The sequence below is a fragment of the Panthera uncia genome, chromosome B4 (genome assembly GCF_023721935.1).
Source record: "Panthera uncia isolate 11264 chromosome B4, Puncia_PCG_1.0, whole genome shotgun sequence".
Classification (NCBI taxonomy): Eukaryota; Metazoa; Chordata; class Mammalia; order Carnivora; family Felidae; genus Panthera; species Panthera uncia.
In genome coordinates, this window is record NC_064809.1 from 89,488,790 (window position 1) to 89,511,047 (window position 22,258).

The 22,258-nt window shown below is 41.0% G+C and overlaps 1 protein-coding gene and 1 pseudogene across 2 annotated transcripts in view; both read right to left on the bottom strand.

The window, feature by feature from the left end:
• GRIP1 (glutamate receptor interacting protein 1) overlaps positions 1-22,258 on the bottom strand; it is a 683,162-nt gene that overhangs the window by 434,404 nt on the left and 226,500 nt on the right. The gene's annotated exons all lie outside the window — the stretch shown is intronic.
• Positions 14,456-14,907, bottom strand: LOC125920280 (60S ribosomal protein L35a-like; annotated as a pseudogene).

Sequence of the window (22,258 nt, forward strand, 5' to 3'; positions counted from 1 at the left end):
GCTAAGTGCTGGCCAATGCAATAATGAGCGTTACTGTAAAATGATTATTGCTAAAAGAGAAAAGTAGACTAATTTGGATTTAATTCCCAATGTTTGAGGTAAAAATACAAAAAGAAATACAGAGAAAAGTGGAAAAAACTTGAATTTAATGAACAGAAAGAATCCTCTGATTCACTGCTGGTAAATAATGGACAAGTGGAAATTGCCAAATCTAATTCTAGAGTCAGTCCCTAATGAACCTATTAAAAACCATTGTGGGCAAGTAATACAAGTACAGAGGCCCAGATGACTCTCTCCCATGTCACTTGTTTATGAAGTCAAACAGTAATAGACACAATTCTGTGGGATGAGAATTTTCAAAAGAGTTTAATTCTGCAAGCTAATTGCATGTAATATTCATGTGTGAGTTTGTTTTAAATATATATTTGCATACACACACGAATACCTCCGTCTATGCATATATGTATGAGACTATATGAAGACTCACAGCCCCAGAAAAAAACATCTGAAAAATTCAACTCTGTCAATTCAGTTTCAGCAGCTGTGTAGCATGAAAAGCGAAGAGCTGTATCCCCAAAGGGACAAGCTTGGGCTTCAAAGGCCAAAAAGAAAACAAGAATTCATGGCACAATGGATTCCTAAAGCAGTATAGATAGGTAAGTGACAGCTTACTTGGGAGAATGGGTATCCCACCTGGTGAGACCGGGAGGGGGACTTGGAGCTCACCTCAACAGGTGTTCATTTTGCACTTACTCTGTGCAAGGCTGTCTGCCAAGTGCATCGGGTTCATAGAGAGTCAGATGAACTCACATTCATTGGTCCCCTGTACCAGTCTCCTCCCTTCCCCTATATTATCACCACTTACATTTGACGATGTGTTCAATAGATACTCTAGCTAGCAAATATAATCCATGAAGCTACAAATTCAATACAATTTAATCCAGGACCAAAATGGGAAATTACTTTGATTTAAATATTGGTATTTCCAGGCTTTGGTCCCACACTGCTGTTTTATAGTTTAGGCATACGAATTCTTTCCCAGTCAAGCCCATAAATGCCTCAATCTTTGGCAACCCCAAGCACAAGGTCAAAATGGCCCTTCAATGTGTAATTAAAGGAAAATCTCTATTACTTGGAAGTTTAAAATAATATAATAATAATAATAATAATAGTGATAGTCATAATAATAGGCTGCTGGTATTGACTGTCAACTAAAACAACCTTGAGGGGCTTTTAATCTCATGCTATTATTTCAAGTATAAAGCAATAGGGATTATTCTTACCAAGAGACAATAACAAGCTACAAGTTTGGGGTGGTGGCTTTTAATCACTAATGAAATGGCAAAAACTTAACGTTTTCCTAATGTTAATCTACCAGGAAAATGACTAGAAAACAACGTACAAGGCAGCTTTAAAAGCAGAATGTTTGTCCTAGACAAGAGCAGGGAAGGAACAAGATCATTAGACAACAACAGTGAGGGCTGCCTGTTAATGAGGCGTATGTAAAATTTTTCCTACCTGATTGGCTGACATTTTTCTTGCCAATGATGCTAATATTCACCTTGCAAAGTGAAGTCATTTTACAACATCAGGACAGAGAATTAACTCTGAAACATCCAAGATTTTTCATACTACTGAACAAACTATTGTTTATTTCTTTTGTTTTACATTTATTTATTTTTGAGAGACAGAGAGAGACAGAGCACAAGTGGGGGAGGGGCAGAGATAGAAGGAGACACAGAATCCGAAGCAGGCTCCAGGCTCTGAGCTGTCAGCACAGAGCCCCAGGCGGGGCTCAAACTCACAAACTGTGAGATCATGACCTGAGCCAAACTTGGACGCTTAACCAATTGAGCCACCCAGGCGCCCCTGAACAATGTATTGTTTAAATGGAAACATACTGACCTATTATGTGCCAAACTTCATAGAACAAGAGTCCCGAAACCCTCTAACTGGTCCTTTGGGCTGCCTGAGAGGTATTACACAGGGTAGGGGTTGTATCAGTTTCTGGTCCTCCAGTACCTGATCAAAACCCTAATGTCAAATGTGAACAGACAAGCCCAATGAGTCTTTTAAAATTTTAACTGGCTGGTTGTTCAGTTACTTTTTTCTAACTAGCTAAAATATATATTTTTTAATCTTTTTAAAATTCAAATGAGTTGCCAGGTAAAATATAGGACGGCCATTTAAATTTTAATATCAGACAGCAATGAATATTTTTTTCAGTATATCTCAACACTTGCATGGGATATACTTCCATTTAAAAAAGTATTTGCTGCTCTTCTGAAATTCAAGTTTAACTGAGCATCCTGTATTTTATTTGTAAAATCTGTTACAGATGAGCTTGCAGTGATATAAGGGAAATCATCAGGGTAGGAGGCAAAAAGGAACCAAAACCAAAGATCTGAATGATTGACATATAGTAGATGTTTCCCATGTTTTTGTTCCTTCCTCCTTTCCTCCTTCCTATCTATTTTTGCTCCTCTGTTAGGCGTTAAAGGAATACCAAGAGGTTTATTTTCCTGTCCTCAGTGAGCATCAACCAAAAGCAAAGTCATATAAGAAAATATGGCATATGCTTGTGCCAAAGAGGAAACTAGGAGCAACTTCCTACAGAAATAGAGAGCAAATCTAGTTACATGCGTGTTCTTTTTTAAAAATGTTATTCATTTTGAAAGAGAAACAAAGAAACAGAGAGCACAAGCAGGGGAGGGGCAGAGAGAGAGAATCCCAAACAGGCTCTGTGCTGTCAGTGGAGAGCCCAGTGTGGGGCTTGATCCCATGCACCATGAGATCATGACTTCAGCTGAAATCAAGAGCCAGACATTTGGGGCACCTGGGTGGCTCAGTCAGTTAAGTGTCCAACTTCGGCTCAGGTCATGATCTCATAGTTTGTGGGTTCGAGTCCCACATCGGGCTCTGTGCTGACAGCTCAGAGCCTGGAGCCTGCTTCAGATTCTGTGTCTCCCTCTCTGCCCCTCCCTTGCTCACACTCTGTCTGTCTGTCTGTCTGTCTCTCTCTCTCTCTCTCTCTGTCTCTCTCTCAAAAATAAATAAACATTAAAAAATTTTAAAAAAAGAGCCAGACATTTAATAGACTGAGCCACCCAGGTACCCCAGGACCAAAATCTTCTATAATCTACATAGATTATTTTTTCCAAAGTAAGATCAGCAATGATTTCTCTAATGTTGTGCCTATGCTATGCCACTCCGAACATGGAGTTTAACTTCAAATGCTTTGATATTAGTCCACTTATTGTGAAGAGGCATATTTTAAACATTCTTTTCCTAACAATGAAAATACATGCACACTACAGAAAAAGAAACTTTAAATACATCTCACGCCCATTAGAATGGCTACTATATATTTTAAAAAAGAAGAAGAAGAACAAAGATAGCAACTGTTGTTTAGGATGCAGAGAAACTGGGAACCCTTTTGCACTGTTGATGGGAATGTAAAATGATGCAGCCAGGATGGAAGACAATATGGCGGTTCCTCAAAAAAATTAAAAATAGAATTGCCACATGATCCAGCAATTCCATTCTGGGCATATGTCCAAAATAATTGAAAACAGGATCTTCAAGAGATATCTGTACACTCATGTTCACAGCAGCATTATTTACAATAGCCAAAAGATGGAAGCAACCTGTGTCCCCCAATAGATGAATGGATAAGCAAAATGCGGTACCTACATATAATGGAATATTATTTGGCCATAAAGTAAAGGAAATTCTGAGCTGTATTACAACATGGATGAACCCTGAGGATTTTATATTAAGTGAAATAAGCCAGTCACAAAAACCCAAATACCGGGTGATTCCACTTACATGAGGTACTGAGAGTAGTTAAATTATAGAGACAGAAAAGAGACTAGAGTCCATGGCATGGACTAGAGAGGGAAGGTGGGGATGGACAGTTATTGTTTAATGGGTGTAGAATGTCAGTTTTGCAAGATGAAAAGAATTCTGGAGAGGGTTGCACAACAATGTGAATGTACTTAACACTACTAAACTGTATACTTGAAAAAGGTTCAGACAGCAAAATGTACATTTTGTATATTTTACCACAATCAAAAATAAATCCATGATAAAAATGTTTAAGGATAAATACAGGAATATTTCATGATATATTCTTTCTTGCATTAATTTTTAGGTTCCACTTCTCTCTTTTTAAAATCTCTTTTGAAAAGGATATATCCTTTAAAAAGGATAAGTTCTGTCTCCCCAACATAACTCTAATTTCCACAGGATCATGGGCTACATCCCATGATTTTGGGTACACAGCAGACTTATAATCATCTTCGGTAGTTAACTGAAATGAAATTAACATAATAATGTTTGGCTAATCTTCTTTTGAGCCTCAAACATTAATACTCTCTACATGAGCTGAGCATGATCAGCAGGCAAAGGAGAAACTCTATCCTGCAGGAACATCTATTCTAAAAGACAGAAAAGCCTGAACAAAAGGAACTCTATTTAATTCTCTTAATGAAGTACCCAGAGGACTACTGGCACTTCATAAACCCCCCACCTCCAAGGCCTTCAAGGGCTGAATGATTCAGTATCCAGATACTCTACACCTTTGCTCCTACTTCCCCCACCCCATACAAATCATCTGCTCTTGTTAAGCTGGCTATTCATTGTTCAAATTTGCAACACTGCTTCTGAACCTTTGTTCACACTATTTATTTCTCCTGCTTAGCATTCTTTCACCGCAGTCCAACAATGCCGACATCTCAGTCCCTGTAGGAAGAGATTCCTCATGAATAGCCTTTGGCGACTGCCATCTTTGCTGTTGGTGCTACCATCTGTAATTCTCACTTGCTGGGATTTTTGAAAAGTCTATTACACATGTATTATCCTTTCTCAATGAGATCTAGTCACCAGTTCGAAACTGTATGTCTGCTTGTCTCCTTGACTTTTCCACTTGAACATCTCAAAGTTACTCCAATATCAAAATACCCCAAACTGAACTCAAGACTATCCCACAATCAGAGCCTTTTCCAGTCTTGATGAAGGGCCCCTACTACACAAGCCAGAAATCTATGACTCATCTTCATTGCCTTCTCTCCTCCCATCCTCCACATGCACGTATCTCAGAATTCTGTTAATGTTATCCCTTAAATATCTCTGCATTCACTAGCTTCTTGCTGCCTCTACCACTGACCTAGACTAGCACAGATATAATGGATTTGATTGTTATTTAGGAATGATAAGGCCAACAGATCAGAAGACAATGCCATTGAAAAGGCAGTTTATTCTACTCACAATTCCTAAGGGAGGAAGTGCATGTCACAGCAGAGGAGGGGGGGGTTGCATCCCGGGATTCACAGGGGTCTGTGAGGAGGCAGAGAGGCAGGGAGGAACTGTGGGCAAGAATCTTTATTGAGGTCTTCATGGGAAGGAATGGGCAAGGCTGGGTAAACCAGTTTAGGATTGGCTGGTTTGAATAATTTCAGTGGGCTCTGGGGAATAGGGGCTGTCCCTAGTTGTCTGCTATCTGGCCCTGGTTCGAGCAGGTGAATAGTGGCCCAGCCTGTGAAAGCCCAATAAAGGAGATGGTTGGTGATGAGGACTTAGTCAGCTATTCCAGAAGAGGAAATGACTGGCCTCCAGCCAAGGCCTCAAAACAGAGTCAAGACAGTATTTAAATAACTGTATTACAAGCATCTCACCTGGGCTGGGTTTTTTTTTTTTTTCTTTCTTTCTTTCTTTCTTTTTTAAAACCATTCTTTTTTTTTTTAATGTTTATTCATTTTTTGAGAAAGAGATACAGCATGAGTGGGGGAGGGGCAAAGAGAGAGAGACAGAATCCGAAGCAGGCTTCAGGCTCTGAGCTGTCAGCACAGAGCCCGGTGCGGGGCTCAAACCCACAAATCATGAGATCATGATGTGAGCTGAAGTCAGACGCTCAACCCACTAAGCCAGCCAGGTGCCCCATCACCTGGGCTGTTTATTTTAGTAGCTTCATAATGGTCTCTGTCAGTCACGATCTTCTACCTGTAACTCCTTCTCTCTCTCTCCTAGAAGCCTTCAGTTTTCCTATTTCCTTAGAATAAAGACAGAATTTGCTAATATAGCTTGTGAACCCCTGAATACTCTGGTCCCTGTTTATTTCTCAGGTTCAGTTGCACTTTGCTTCCTGTAACTATATATTCATTCTTGTCTACTTGTATATACAATCTGTCATTTGTTCCACAAAAAGGTACTTCCTGCTGAGAATATATCAGTTGCAAGAATTCTGATGGACATCTTAAATTAAAACCATTTACAGGATTTATCTTTATTTGGCAAATTATGTAATGTTATTTAACTTTGATTAATCAGATGGTGCTATCCATTATACGTATTTATCTGCACCATTAATATAAACCCTGAAGTTAAAAGGGCTGAATTTATTTCCACATAAAGAGTAGCTTTCAGATAGACATCTTAAATCTGGTTGTTGAGTCTTCCAATGAAAATGTTCTAATCAGACAATCCTTGTTTCAGGGAACTTTATGAGCTAACATAGCCACAAATTTTGCGTTAGAATGTGCCCGACAATTCCATCAGACTCATAAACATCCTCAAGATCTAATGGTAACATGTTAAAAACTCATTTAGAAAATCATTTCAAGATGAAATTTTTCCTACCGCATTTAGATTGCGGAAATAGGATATGAGAATGTGTTTTAATTTCTCTTTTAACGATGCATTATCATTTTAAATAAAAAATGTTTTTGAGGCAGAAGTTTATTTGATCCTCGGATTTGTCATAATTTCCCTGACTTGAATTTTTTTTTAAGTTTATTTATTTCTTTTGAGAGAGAGAGAGAGAGAGAGAGAGAGAGAGAGAGAGAGTGTGTGTGTGTAAGCAAGCAGGGGAGGGGCAGAGAGAGAGGCGGAATCCCAAGCAGGCTCCACACTGTCAAGTGCTGAACCAAATGCGGGGCTCAAACTCCCCAACTGTGAGATCATGACCTGAGCAGAAATCAAGAGTCGGACGCTTAACTGACTGAGCTACCCAGGCACCACCCCCAACTTGAAACTGTTTCTTCGTTTTGTAGGTGGCGCATCAGACATAAGTGATTTGACCTCCCTCCTCTCTCTCCTAACACGAATCTGTGTTTCAGCTATTTCCCTAGAACTTACTGAGCACTTTCTATATGGCAGACACTACAGCAGGCCCTAAGGATCAAACGGTAGACAGGACAGAAAATAGTCCTGTCATTGGGAAGCTCACAGTCCGAAGAAGTAACCAGCCATTAGGCAGTCATAACCCAGCATGTGACCTACCCTGTGGGAGATGAGTGTGGCGTGCTATAAAAGCATGTAGGAAAAGGAATAACCTGAACCCACGGATCGCAGAACGCTTTCTGGAGGAAGCGGCATCTAAACTACAGCATAAAACAATCAGCCAGAGGGACATTCCAGTGAAATTTCAATTTAAATAGAAAGAGCGCTGACTGAAAGTCTAACTATACGCATTCTGGCTTATACCCAATTCCTTCACTAACCTCTGTCATCCTGAGGAAGTCACCTCAACTTCCAAGGCCTCACCCCAAATCTATAAACTAGGGGATGGCACTTGATAAACTCCTTCCAGGCCGGGATTCTCATTATCGGTGTCTGAGCCTTCCTAGTCTGGGTCTCCATTATCTCTTCTCTCTTGCCCGCCTAGCTCCCCTCAACGCCAATCCATCCTGCACACTGTCACCAGATTTAGCTTCCAAAAGCGCTGCTTTATGCCAGTTCTCTGCCTCCCTGGTATTAGTGGCCCTCAAGATAACATCTCATCTCACCTCTGTTACCAGTCCCACCTTATCTCCCCAGGATGAGCCCTCCACCCTGAGCAGGTTACAATGCATACCCGACGCTGGGATCCCTCTTAGCTGCTCCTCCCTGCTAAAGAGCCCTCGGCCTCCTCTCTGCTCTGATCATTTCTTCTACGGCCCAGGAAGCTCATATGGCCCAGGAAGCTCACTTTCTAGCCTTCTCTGTGAAACCTCCCCAGGTCACTCCAGCCTTCCCTGTCTCCTCTCTCTCTGAACATTTACCACACCACTTATCTGAAATCCCCTTTTGATTACCCAACACTGCAATCTGTGTTATTTTTATTCACCTAATGATACTGTGAAATTTTTTAGCTCTTAAATCCTTTTATCTCCCCTCCTTACCTCCTTCCGTGGTAGTATTAAGCCCATACTACGTACTGAATTGAATAAAAAAAAAGAGAGAGAGAGACATAGATTTTTACCTACTTCCCAAAAGGCACGTGTGCTAGTCCTAGAATAAGAAAGAAAACATTCCTACCTCTTCAGTCTACCTCTTTCATTCCTTTCCAAGGACCAGACTCGCTCAGCTAGCAGACACAGCCCAGTGGAAAAAGCATTGGACTGGAAGCCCAGAATTCCAAGCTCAGTTTGTGGCTCAGCTGGTCTCCCGCTGGCTAACTCTAACCTCATTTTTCAGTCTCTCTGTGCCACAGTTTTCTCACCTACAAAATGGAGGAGATTGGTCCAGATAGTATTTAAAGTCCCTTTTCAGTCTCAGATTTGTGGGGACACACAGGTAAGCAGAGGGGTACCTGGTTACACGGGGAGGCACTCCTCAATGTAAGGGAGTCTGAGACAAGAGAGGAGATGAATTAGATTACAAATTCAATTAAAAAAAAAAAACGCGTAAAACCGTTGTGTGGGTGAGGCAACAGCCTATCATCTGAACACTTCATCTCTCTAGGGGGACGGCTCACAACACCAGTCAACCATCAAGCAATTCAAACTTTCATTCTTTCTTAGAGCCTTACAAACACAGATCTGGAGTCTTGAGGTGGCTGGACACTTTTCAAGCCCTTGGAACGGCTCTATCAAATGATGAAACTGTATTATAAGACTTAGGGAACTATCACCCGACTGTATTTGCAGAGTGCAAAGGTTTTATTTTGTTTTGGTTGTTGTTCTTGTTTGCTCGTGTTTTAATGCTTCGTGAGAATGGATTTCAAACTTTCTCTCTTGGAATCATTGATCTGGATGCAACATTAGCCTGGAGCAGGAAAGGGATGCAATAAAAACGAACCCAACATTTCAGGGACATCTCGGGAACACCTGGACATGCCTCATGGATGCCTAAGACATCAGTGATACTCCCACAAGAGTTACCTGCATGGAGGTAACAGGCAAAGAAATTCAGGGCACATTTTCTCAAAAGTACTTATTTCTGTTACAAAAATTATATAGATATATTTGTTTATTATTTTCAGATAGGTAGCACCCAACATGTAACCAAATACATTCCTTCCTTCCCCCTCTTCCTTCCTTTTCTTCCTCTATTTTTGTTTAGCACTCTTTTTATTAATGAGGAAAGGGAAATGTGACCTCTCTCTTGGAGATGTCTCTCCTTTTAGACTTACTGGCTTTTTAATTCCTCTCTCTGGCTTATTTAACATCTCTGAGCCTTGATTTATTCAGCAATTAATAATGTAGGCAAGGTATCTTAGCAGGATGGGATCTTTTATTGATTTATTTATTCATACTGACCTCATTCCAAAAGCAATTTAAAGAGAATACTTGGCAAATAGTAGGTGCTGAATAAATGTTAGTTTTCTTCTCTTTTCTCTATTTAAATTACCCCTGGTTTTCTTGAGAGGGAAGGATTAACTGAAAATCAAGAGAAGTTTAGGAATAGAGGCTATGGACGTAAAATATTAGTAAGTGATAATGGCCAATCTTTTTTAAAAAGCTTCCGCATCTGAAAGAATGACACTCTTTCACAACACACAGGACATCTAGAAGTGGAAACAGGAGGCTATCCAAGGAAAGCAGGGACAAAGGCAAGCGTCTGTCTACGATAAAAGAAGTTATAGGCGGGAGGATGTTTTTGTGACTAGAGCAGGTGTTCCTCTGAGAGCTCAGCAGCCCAAAGCCAAAATACAGGGTTTTATTATAATTACGTTTGAAGTTTATACAGCCTTTGTACACTGAAAACACCAACCAACTCTTCATCATTCCGGCTTCACAGCCGTCCTGAAAGATTTTACCAGCTGGGCCTTTCCAGAAGTGACTATGATCCACTGGAAATCAAGTGACTATGAAGCTGAAGTTGGTATGCTGGGTAAAGCATACCAACTTCACCTCTCTGGACTCGGTTTCTCTATCTATAATATGGGCTAGCTGAAATCCCCTCCCAGTTCTAAAATCCCACAATTCTACCTTCCCAGCCATGGAAAGTGGGTAACTTCACCAAACCTCCCATAGTACCCAGCTGAGCAAGGTGTGGTATCCTCCCCCCTTGTTCTCTGAATTTTATGTCTCCTTATAAAGTTTTTCACATTAAACAAGCAAAGTGTTAAAAGACTGAGCATTCTTTCTCCAATCCCTAATCATTTGCAATTTTAGGTTAGCTCTGTCATTACAGATACATACATTCATAATCGTAAAACTTTATCAAAAACCTACCTAGCATGCCAGTTCACATCATTAACAATTCTGACTTTGCCACGATTAGTATTCCTTTTCCTCATCACGTCATCATGAATTAAAGTCATAATCTATAAATAGAGGGTGTACAATTTCAAATAAAAACTCAATTGCACTTAAAGTCTTCTGTAAATAGAGCCAGTAAATTCAGGAGAGAAGGACTGGGTCAAGACTGTGAAAAGGGCTGTTGGTGCAGACACAAATTCATTCTCCCATTTTTGGACACCTTCCTGTACCTACTTTAGTCATGAAAGTTATATCTTACATTAGCCATGCCAGGGAATTTCTCTTACAAAAGTGATTTGATGCCTTCCCCAAATTGCATATGATTTGCCTTAAATCAGTAAGATTTACCCACTGTGATAAGTTAGCAGTCCTCCCCGGCAGGTAAATTGAGGTCAAATAAAAAGAAACGTGGGGTGCCTGGGTAGCTCAGTTGTTTAAGTGTCCAACCTTGACCTCAACTCAGGTCATGATCTCACAGTTCACAGGATCAAGCCCCACGTTGGCCTTTTGCACTGACAGCACGGAGCCTGCTTTGGATTCTCTCTCTCCCTCACTCTCTGCCCCTTCCCTGCTTGCTTGCTTGCTCTCTCTCTCTCTCTCAAAATAAATAAACTTAAAATAAAAAAGAAATGTCACTTAGAATGAGATCACAGCAGAAAATCACCTCTTAGTACCCCCTGAGTTCAGTTATGATTTTTAATCAGCCCAAACAATAAACAAAAAATGCTTATACATACAGATAAACATAACATAGTACACATGTAGTATCGTATCTTTTAAAATAAACTTAGGGGCGGCTGGGTGGCTCGGTCGGTTAAGCATCCGACTTCGGCTCAGGTCATGATCTCACGGTCCGTGAGTTCGAGCCCCGCGTCGGGCTCTGTGCTGACAGCTCAGAGCCTGGAGCCTGTTTCAGATTCTGTGTCTCCCTCTGTCTCTGCCCCTCCCCTGTTCATGCTCTGTCTCTCTCTGTCTCAGAAATAAATAAACGTTAAAAAAAATTAAAAAAAAATAAAATAAACTTAGATTTTTTTTCAAATCAGTATAAATTTATATAAATTTTATGAATGTATATTTTGATAAATAAAATGTATCTTCCAAATACCAATTAAATAGAGATATCAGCTCTAATGATTTTGAAACGTTTACTTGCTACATTATTAATGGGAAATCTGGGCCAATTCCCATGTATTTCAACTAATGCCAAAAGATATAAAATGATTCCATTTATAATTCAAAGCCTGGAGTCACTGCAAGTAAAACAGTTTTACTGTTAAATATTGCAAATCATTAGTGCTATCAGCATACATGTCTTTGGAGAATAGCCTCATATCCTAACACAGACGAACCTCCATTTATTGCAAGCATAAGAGTAAGTAAAACATGCCACACTAGCAGAACGCATCTTAACCCTCCAAGGATACTACCTTCCTTGTTAAAGTTTCCCTTGATAAATATGAAAAGTAACAGACAACTAAGACGCTATTAGCTTAGAGTTCACGTCTCAAGGATCCAACGTGGGGGGCTTTTTCTTCTGATTTGGAGAAATCTCAAAGTAACCATGAAAGAGTTCTTTATATGAATACCAGGAAAGGAGATTTTAAATTTTTTTATGTTTTCTTCATTTATTTTTGAGAGAGACAGAGACAGAGAGAGAGAGAGAGACAGAGAGAGAGAGACAGTGCAAGCAGGGGAGGGACAGAGAGAGAGGGAGACACAGAATCTGAAGACAGGCTCCAGGCTCTGAGCTAGCTGTCAGCACAGAACCCGATGCGGGGCTCGAACTCACGAACTGTGAGATCACGACCTGAGCCAAAGTTGGAGGCTTAACCGACTGAGCCACCCAGGCGCCCCTGGAAAAGAAGATTTTAAATCTTACAGGTTGCTGTGGAGCTCATGTACATTGAAGATACTCAAATACTTCAGTAAATATCCCCATATCTTTCTGATGGAGGCAAGTTGTGATTTGTTCCGTTTTGTTTTGTTTTTTCCTTAACACTTTATCATTACCTGTCAGCAGCCAGTGATGCATTTGATATTTGGCTTCATTCCTAGACCACACATAGAAGCCGTCCCCAAAATGAATTATCGAGTAACTGGCAGTGCGAACTGTTTGAGCTTCAATTTTGAAATTTATCTTTTTTTTTTTTTTCTTTTTTCCTCCTTACATAATCAAAAGCTCAAGTATCTGGGGAAGCCATTTTAACAACTCTGCTCTTAAGTAATAATTAAAGCTGCTGCCACACAGAGGTTTTATGTCTTTATAAATGTCAGCCCAATTCTAACAAATCCGAGTTTCTTTCAGCAGCTCTAACACCACATCTTGGAAGAAATAAACTTCTGAAACGTCTTTTTGCCATCCAGACATTTATAAATCATGGGCCAAAGTTAAGACCGAAGTGCGTACCTTTCCCTGATACCTGAGCCCACAGTGACTGGCGGGCATTCTAGCAGCAGAACTCTGCCCGAATCACTGATGCTGACGGCAGACAAGATGCTGAAAAGACAGAAGTATCTGCAGTTTGATTACCTTAATTCTGTAAGAATATAATTTGAGAATTCATGAATATGATTGGTTCCTGTCATTAGAGGGTTTAAGTTTATTTATTTTGAGAGAGAGAGAGTGTGAGTGTGCGTCAGTAGGGCAGGGGCAGAGAGGGAGAGAAGAATCCAGAGCAGGCTCCTCACCGCCAGCATGGAGCCTGACGTGGGGTTCAAACTCACGGACCGTGAGATCATGACCTGAGTGGAAACCAAGAGTCGGACACCTAACCGACCGAGCAACCCAGGTGATCCTAGAGTGGTTTATTGTTGTTGTTGTTGTTGTTGTTGTTGTTTTTTAATACACTTACATATGTATCTCTTTTTTTCTAAATAGACACTAAAAATAAGTTATTTGGGGGGTTCACAAAGTCACTAAAATATGTCTTGCTCTGCTAGGAATAATAATAATGGGTCTTTTGGGGTTGACAGGCATGGGGGACAAATAAGGTGAGACAGAATCCAGGAAACAGAGCTTTCTTGAGCACTTGCTGTAGGTCAGATATTGTACCCTGGGAATATAAATATAAATAAGATACAAGTTGCACCCTTCATGTGCCATCTTGTGAGGGAAAGATAAGCAGATCGTATTGAAATGAAAAAGTGTCACAAGATAAACAGCACAGAAGAGAGACACTCATTCTGGACAGGTGGGGCAAGGGGTGGCCAGGAAAGACCTCCTAGGGAGGAAAGGAAGTACATGACACAACAAGCAAAACCATAATGGTCAGAGGAAAGCAGAGAAGTTTAGGGTGACTGGTCATAACATGTGGAGATGAGAATGATGGGAAATGGGTTTGGAAACAAGCCAGTTCATGGGGGAGCGGGGGAGCCTTGAATGACTCAGCAGGGACCCTTGATCTGATCCTGGGAGTACTGGGAACCACTGATAAATTTGAAACAGACAAATTCAGATTAACATTTTATACTGGTTATTCCCGGAGTGACGTGGAGGAGGGCTTTGGGGGAACCAGCATTTAGGAAGCAGCTATGCCCCACCAGGTTCTTTACTTTTAGTATCACTGAATCCTCACAAGAATCCTAGACATCATTATCTCCATTTCACAGCAGAGGACGGGAGACCAAGAGAAGTCAAATGCTTTGGCAAGATCACGCAGGCGGTAAGTGGTAAGACTGGAATTAAAATGCTGCCCGATACGCAATCCCCAGTTTTCCCAACGACATCAACATGTTGCACAAAATACAAAAGGAAACAGGAACAATCTAGGTGCAGCCTAAGCATAAATACATGGGTACTGTTACAAGTTAAAACAGAATGTTATAGTGTTGATGCGAGAGGGGAATCTGTGAAATGAGCCCCGGGACAGGAACGTTACTATCCGTACTACCCAATAAGGCAGATAACGGAGAAACTCCCAAATGCTTTCACTATGGACTTCATTTCCCATGATCCTCCCTCCCTCCCCCTCCCTCCCTTCCTTCCTTCCTTTCAAATCTACACCTTTATTTATTTACTTTTCAGTTAGTTTAAACCCCTGAGGGATACAGCATCACACAGATTCTGCGGCCAATGGCTTTAGCAGGAAGGTTGCTTTGGAATTTGTTTGGCATGAACCATGCCACTGTTTCCATGAGCACAAGTTACTTTTTCCCAGAGTACTCTGGTTTTGTTCAGTTTGCCACCAGGAGTCACTGTGTTGTTCTTTGCTTTGTACATATGAGCATATCTTTTGCCTAGATAGAATTCAGTTTCCTTTCGAGCATAAACTCCTTCAATTTTAAAAAGAGCTGTGCGCTCCCTCTGGCTCCAGAGACCCTGCTTATAGCCAGCAAAAATGGCTCCGGACCACACCCTCCCAGACATCTTTGTCATTTTAGGAGTCCTGTTCCTAGTAGGCCCCACTTATTTGGACCCAAAGTTCAGCAGCAGCAGCTCCCCTCCCCCATGGCACTTTATTCTGAGCAATTACTTATTCTTAAAACACAGTGCCAACCTTTGTCAACATCATCCCTATTTGAAGTGATGTCTTCTGTCTATTCTTCCTCTCCCATCTGCTTTTTTTTTGGGGGGGGGAGGGGGTGTTGAGGGCAGAAGGGGGATCTGGGGAGAAACTACACTGGCAACAAATATCCCAAACTATGTTATTACATCATTAAGGCTGAGTCGGAGACATTAGGTTTTACCAGCTCCTACTGCACATGTAAGATGCGTTATTAACTGGTCAGGTGTCACAAGTCACTTTCAAGTCATCTCTAGCTTCTGGAAATGAAACTGCTCTCTAAGCAAACTGATTTAAAAACACATCCTTAAGAGTGTTAGTTACGGGGCGCCTGGGTGGCTCAGTTGGTTAAGCGTCCAACTTCGGCTCAGGTCATGATCTCACAGTCCGTGGGTTCAAGCCCCGCGTCGGGCTCTGTGCTGACAGCTCAGAGCCTGGAGCCTGTTTCAGATTCTGTGTCTCCTTCTCTCTGTGACCCTCCCCCGTTCATGCTCTGTCTCTCTCTGTCTCAAAAATAAATAAACGTTAAAAAAAAAAATTAAAAAAAAATTAAAAAAAAAGAGTGTTAGTTACATCTGGAATCAGACAGGGAGCAAACACACATCTCTGCATTGTTTGTTTGTTCTGTGCCTGTGTTGACACTTCGGGGATTCAATATCCCCACTTTATAGGTGAGAAAACTAAGGGTCATGAAGAGAAATGAGAACTGCACTCCTATGGCGTTTGTGAATGTCGGCCTTGGGGTCTTTGAATCCAAGTCTGTTGACTCATATCATTTACTACTTTAACTTCATGCTTCAGAAAGAAAAATTAATAATATATTTTCAAAGGTCAATGCACTTAGAGAAACCAGCAGGAAATTAGAGGAAGAAGCAATCACTGTCACATACTTCTAAAGGAATATTCTAGATTATATTCCAAAACCAGAAGAAAGGAAGCCTGTTGTTCTCATTTTCCCAATACTAACTATAAATACATAAATAACACAGTGTGGGGAAGACATGGGCAGAAGTATCTAGAATCTGCTACAGAGTGGGTCCTGGGGAACAGTAGCTCCATAAAACCCTCCTTTGTTGTTCCAATAGTCTAAGAAACACTAAATATTTTATTCTCTTCATGCAGATTCTTGATGTACTCTGGCACAAAAGGGTAGGTTTTGCAATGTAAAGGAGGCTGTTTAACTTTATTTAACTCAGAGTGTTTCAAAATAATGAAAGTGAAACAACACCATGTTTGAATCTCAGTGATTGGAGGTATCAGCAAGTTTTAAAACATTGCTAGATTCAACTCCATCAGAATACTTAAGCCAAAAGCCACAAACAAAGCTTAAGCCAAAAGCCACAAAGGTTTCATATGATTTCCATTTAATATCATTTTTCACCTAAAAATAACAATGCCTGCTTACTATGAGCTAGGTGTTCTGCTAGGCCAGTGGTCACAAGGCAGCTGAAACCAGCATGTCAATCACAATGAACCTGTCTGGTAAGCAGCAGCTTCAAGTGTGGCATTCAAAGTACTAGGGAGCTAGGCCTAGTCTCCGAGAGACAGAAAGTGCCATGATTGATTTGCAGGATCTGTCACAGACGCGGGAACTGAAGACTGAAGGCACACGTACCTCACATTTTTCATACATGAACTAGGCACTGAAGATACATAAATGAATGAAGTGTGGTTCCTGATTTCAAGGGGCTCATCTGGGGGTGGGAGGAGGGCGAGGCTCATATAATTTCAACATCGTGAGACAAGAGCAAAAATAGGAGGCCCTAACAGAAAGAGGAGACAAACAGTGATCAGAGGAGCTAGCTTCAAAGATCAGAGGGTACTCCACCGGAGTCTTGAAGGACACGCCCGAGTTCATCACGTGTGCAGAGAGGTGGCATTACAGGTTAATAGCACAGCATGCTCAGGGGGCTGTCACTAACAAAGCTTGGCTGGAGCAGGGAAGTATGGAAAAGACACTTATCACCTTTTCTTTGATTATATTTTCCAGGGCAACCCTCCCAACAATCTTCATTATGTTTTTTGTTTGTTTAAGTACCATTTCAGTACCATTTAGTTATTTACATTGGAAAAGGAATGCATGTTCTGTTTAATTGAATAATATGGCTAGTAGAGGATTACTATATACACGAGAGATCATTTTGATTCTAATTTTCACAATGGCCCGTGTGCTACTCTTGACTAAAACAAAGGCCAACACATTTTATAATACAGATGGCATTCGTATTGCTTCTTTGTGATAATTTGCTAGCACCCCATGACATATTACGTTAACTCTGAGCTTTGTATGTTTAAGAAATTAAGGTAAATATGAATTGACTTTATGACATACTCCAGAACTAGTCTTAAAAATATAAGCATAAAAAAGGGGTGCGTGGGTGGCTCAGTCGGTTAAGCCTCCGACTTCGGCTCAGGTCATGATCTCAGGGTTCGTGAGTTCGAGCCCCCACATCGGGCTCTGTGCTCCTCCCCCACTCACGTTCTGTCTCTCAAAAATGAATAAATGTTAAATAATATATATGTATGCATAAAATACTCTTAAAAATCCCTCAAGTTGACTTGTTTTCTTTGGTATCTTTTTCCTCTTTTGCATATCGTAACTACTATAGCTTATTAGGTAACAATGTCCACTGTTTTTCCAGACAACACTTCATTTTCTTATGGAGACAGGTGAGGGCAAAATGACATGGTCAAGAGGCCGCTTTAGAAAAGTGGAGACAGTAACCAGACAAAATTCTTAGCAGGCTTCTCTCAGAGATGCCGTCACCTCACCTTTTTCCTTTTTACATTTAAAATAAAATACTCTACTCCAAGAAGACACGGAGTTGAAGCAAGATTGAGAATGAAACATGAGCTAGTGGTGTGGATGAGCATTTGAGGGCGGTTCCAATGAAATGGAAGAAAAGCTCACCCTTGGACAAAAAGATAGCATTAAGCCAGCGTCTTTTTTGTTGTTGGTTATATAGAAATTTTAGCATATCAAAGTTATTCTTTTAAAGAATGAGGCAACAGTGCTCCTTGACAAATCATCACTATAGCCATCATGGCTGACCATTTTGACCTAGTCGCTACTCCCAATCCCTGTGAATTTGTACACACGCTTTTTCCCCCTAACAACTTCTACAACATCCCACGCCGCTTTGTTTTTGGGAATATGAGCCATATTTGGAATATGCATTCGCCACTGTTAGCCAAAGATAGAAGCAAAACCATTTTTGACTCTAGGGTACTAAATGCTACAAATTGCCTGGAAATAACAAGATGGGGCTTAAAAGATCAGGATAAATATTCCCAGCACTTTCTGAAAAATACCAACATTAGCCATTAAAGGCCTATAGGGCAGTCAGTTCCTTTAGCATCATTTCTTGACCCGTAGGTTCTTCACAAGAGGCAGGTATTATTTTTGCCAACTACGCATGTATGTTTCTAAACCGTGATTCAAATTTAATATTCAGTTTTGCTTACAGGTGGATATAATATGTGAAATAATAAATGATAATACAAAAGGATCAAAGGCCCTGAAGGAAATAATTTTCTCAGACTCAACCACAATCCTCCCACATACAGTGACAAAAAATAGATATAATTTCCTTATCTTATTGAGATGTCTAATTCCATTCTCTGTGGGAGACTCATCAATGAACTTAGATAAAACAGCCAGGCTCATATAAGTGTAGGTAATTAAAACCATATTAATCCCTGAGAATGGTTTTGAAGAGATGAGTGTCAGTCTGGGGCAATTCCTAAAAACCGTGCTCTGTGGCCTCTGCAGGGCTCAGTGTTACCACCATCCGGACGACTGCTGACTTACAAGCAGTACCTGACTGGTTGTGGGAGAGAATACCCAGATTCTTACTTCTCCTGAGCTCAGCAAATATAATCCCATTCTGTTACAAATTCTCCATCTAAAAGTCCCCTAGGGCCGCCCATCTGCAGTCAGCCCCTTCCTCCTCCTGATGGCAGGGCTGCATTGGATCTCCAGACGTCCCCGTAGAGGAACTGAGATGACCCATGTGCAAGGTATTAGGTGACCACCGCGCTCATCGGGGAAATCACTCATAAGTGCTTAACTTATAACCTTTCCAAAATTACCTTTTAATGCAAGGTCCTCAGATCCTTGGTCTGGAAAGCAACACCTTCCTTTGTTATCTATAACAGGGATTACACAGATAGCTCATTTACTGAAAAAGCTGGGTTTCTAAGATATAGTTTATTGAAAAAGCTTGGGCTTTGGAGCCTGAAAGAGCTGGGTTCAAGTGTTAGCTCATCGTTGACTGGCTGTTGAATGACTTTTCATAGTTACCTCTTCCAGGACAGCAATTTCCATCTCTCAGAGTTGTTATAAAGACTAAATGTGAGGGGCACCTGGGTGGTTCAGCTGATGAAGCACCCGACTCTTGATTTCAGCTCCGGTCATGATCTCACGATGCATGACTTCGAGCTCTGCATTGACAGTGTGGAGCCTGCTTGGGATTCTCTCTCTGCCCCTCCCCCACTTGTGCACGCTCTCTTTCCCCCTCCCTCCCTCTTTCTCTCTCTCAAAAGTGAATGAATAAACTTAACCAAAACAAAAGATTAAATGTGAACCTCAGCCCAACGCCTACCAAACATACACTTGCAACTAGGACATACCTGTTAGCACCTACATTGCTGTATTGGCTTTGTTGTTTACGATTATTTGTTTAATATGCCGCTTATCCCCTGATGGCCAGTATCCTGACTTGGCCATCTCTGCAACCCAAGCCCAGGATGCACTGCTTGACACATTGTAGGCTCTCAACATCTGCTGTACATTCAAAGAGGAAGCACTTATTTTTTTATATGAAATTTATTGTCAAATTGGTTTCCATACAACACCCAGTGCTCATCCCCCAAAATGCCCTCTTCAATACCCATCACCCACCCTCCCCTCCCTTCCACCCCCCATCAACCCTGAGCTAAGAGGAAGCACTTAATAGTCAATGTTTCTCAAACTTTGATGTGCATATGATTCATCTGGGAATCTTGTTAAAAAACAATTCAGATGCATTACATCTAGGGTAAGCCCTAAGACACTGCGTTTCTGACAAGCACCCAAGTAGACCCATGCTTCTAGGCCACACTGAGAGTAACGGGTGCTAGTTTCCTTTTGTTTCCTTCCTTTTTGGCCACAATACTCCATGAAGTGAGCTGTTTGTGAGCAACTCTCTGAGGGCTGTTACCCTTAGCCCAACCACACCCCTTCCTCGAATCAAACACAGGGCAGGGGCACCCAGGATGATATAAGTATGGGGATTATTTGCTGATGTATCTCTACCCTATTGGCACAAGCTTTTAAGTGAACTCTAATGTTAATAACCAGAAAGATGAAAAGCTCCTTAAGGAACAATGAACAGTTTTATTATATTTGTATCAGGAAATGCTACATAATAATGTGCCAGTACAAGACACAAATTTACAAATCGCAGACACTTGTGTTTCAAAAACGTGTCATACTGTCTACTGTAATGTTAACAGAATGAGTGTTTATAAATATAGATATGGTAGAAATGCACACAGCCACATTTACAAAAAAAAAAAAAAGCTGTCATCTAGTTACTTCACAGTGCCATCTGCTGGACAGCTGCTAAACAGCAGAAAAATGCAGGAAACCCGTTGGGAATAATAACATGAAATTTTTTTGCAGTTTTTCAAAAAGATTTATGCAAACTAAGGCAACTTCCTATAGTTCGGCACTGGCTTATTTGAAGAGAATATTGTATAGTGTCTATGCCCTTTTTGCTTAGAAAAGTAGAACAGTTTTATAGAGATAAGCATATTGATGCAGGACTAAAAGCTCAACACAGAAATTCCATACCAGCCATGGAGGAAAAAAAAAAAAGAAAAGAAACTGTTTCTTTCTCCCAAGAAAAAACCTGGTATCTTGGACACTAATGGAGTTCACATGACTCTTAATCCATAAAATGTTAGTGCACAATACTTTGCAGCATCTCTTGCAAACAAACAAACAAAAAAAACAGATATAGCTAAGTAGAAAATACAAATTCCTAATCTCATTCACTTCTGAACACGGTTCCTCTTGAACCCTAAAATTAGTCATAATTCTTTAGTGCAAATGGCAAGAACAGAATAAGTGAGAAAAACGTACGGCTTATGTAAGACCTTCCTAGCACTCTTCCTTCAGGGAAAATGCAACTTGCTCTATCACAGAGGTGGTATAATTCTGACAGTAATTTAACAACTTCCTACCTGAATATGCACTCAGTCCAGTTGCAAGAGCTGATCACTTACGTCTTGGGCAGTCATAGATTTTAAAGAATTAAGCAGATGTGCACGTTTAACTAGACATTTTAATGAAGAATGATTAGTGCTATGAAATATCTACTTTGGGATGTTAAAAAATATATATGTAACCAGGCCCTTTTAAGCAATTTTCTATGGAGGATCTCAAAGGATAGTGCTATCGTGCTGGCTTTCACTCAATGACCCTTAGAATGGCTCTACGGAGGTTTTCTAAGGTTCAGGAGTGAAAAGTATGAATAAAATATGGATCAATAAAATACCTTACACGTACTTTAGAGAACATTAAGTGAATTGCCTGAGGTCACTAAGTCCTAATGGTGAGGGAAAAAACAACCTGGGACTCCCGGAACCCGCTTAAAAATCCTAAAGCACAGCCTTCCATGGCATACTTCTTGGGGGACAATCCCATAATTAATTTAAATGGCTTTCTGGGGCATATTAATTATGTATGCTATCTGTACGCCAGGCCACTCTGAAAGCAGAAAATGTCTTCCCTGCTAGTCATAAATGGATTGCTTTCCTCTTAGTGATACCGAGGTGCACTGCAAGGCTCTTGGAAGGAAAAAGCTGCCATGCCAAAAGGGCCAGGAACACAGGTGGGGCACAGATTTCTCATCCGCCTGTCTTATCTCATCTTGGAGGATCCCCTCAGTGGCCCAAGAGAGCTGACCTTTCCTTCCAACTGTGAAGCCTCACCGAACCCCTACCACAGGCCCTCAACACCCTCCATGGGGCCGGGAGGGTGGGGGGAGTCCCAGCTGTAAATCTGCATGGGCTAGAAGCAGTGCCTGAGGGGCCCAGCCCTGCTGGAAAGGGCCCTGCGCGCCATCTCCACAAATGATAAGGGTAGCATTTCTCCCCTCTTCTGGGTCCACAAGAACTTCAAATATGCTGCAGTTTCGGGGGGAGCTAAACCGGAGTTTTGTGAGGAAACACTTACACGGTAAGATGATGGAAATTAAAATAGGGGGTACCAAGATTGAAATACCAAAACAAAACAAACACCTCTAG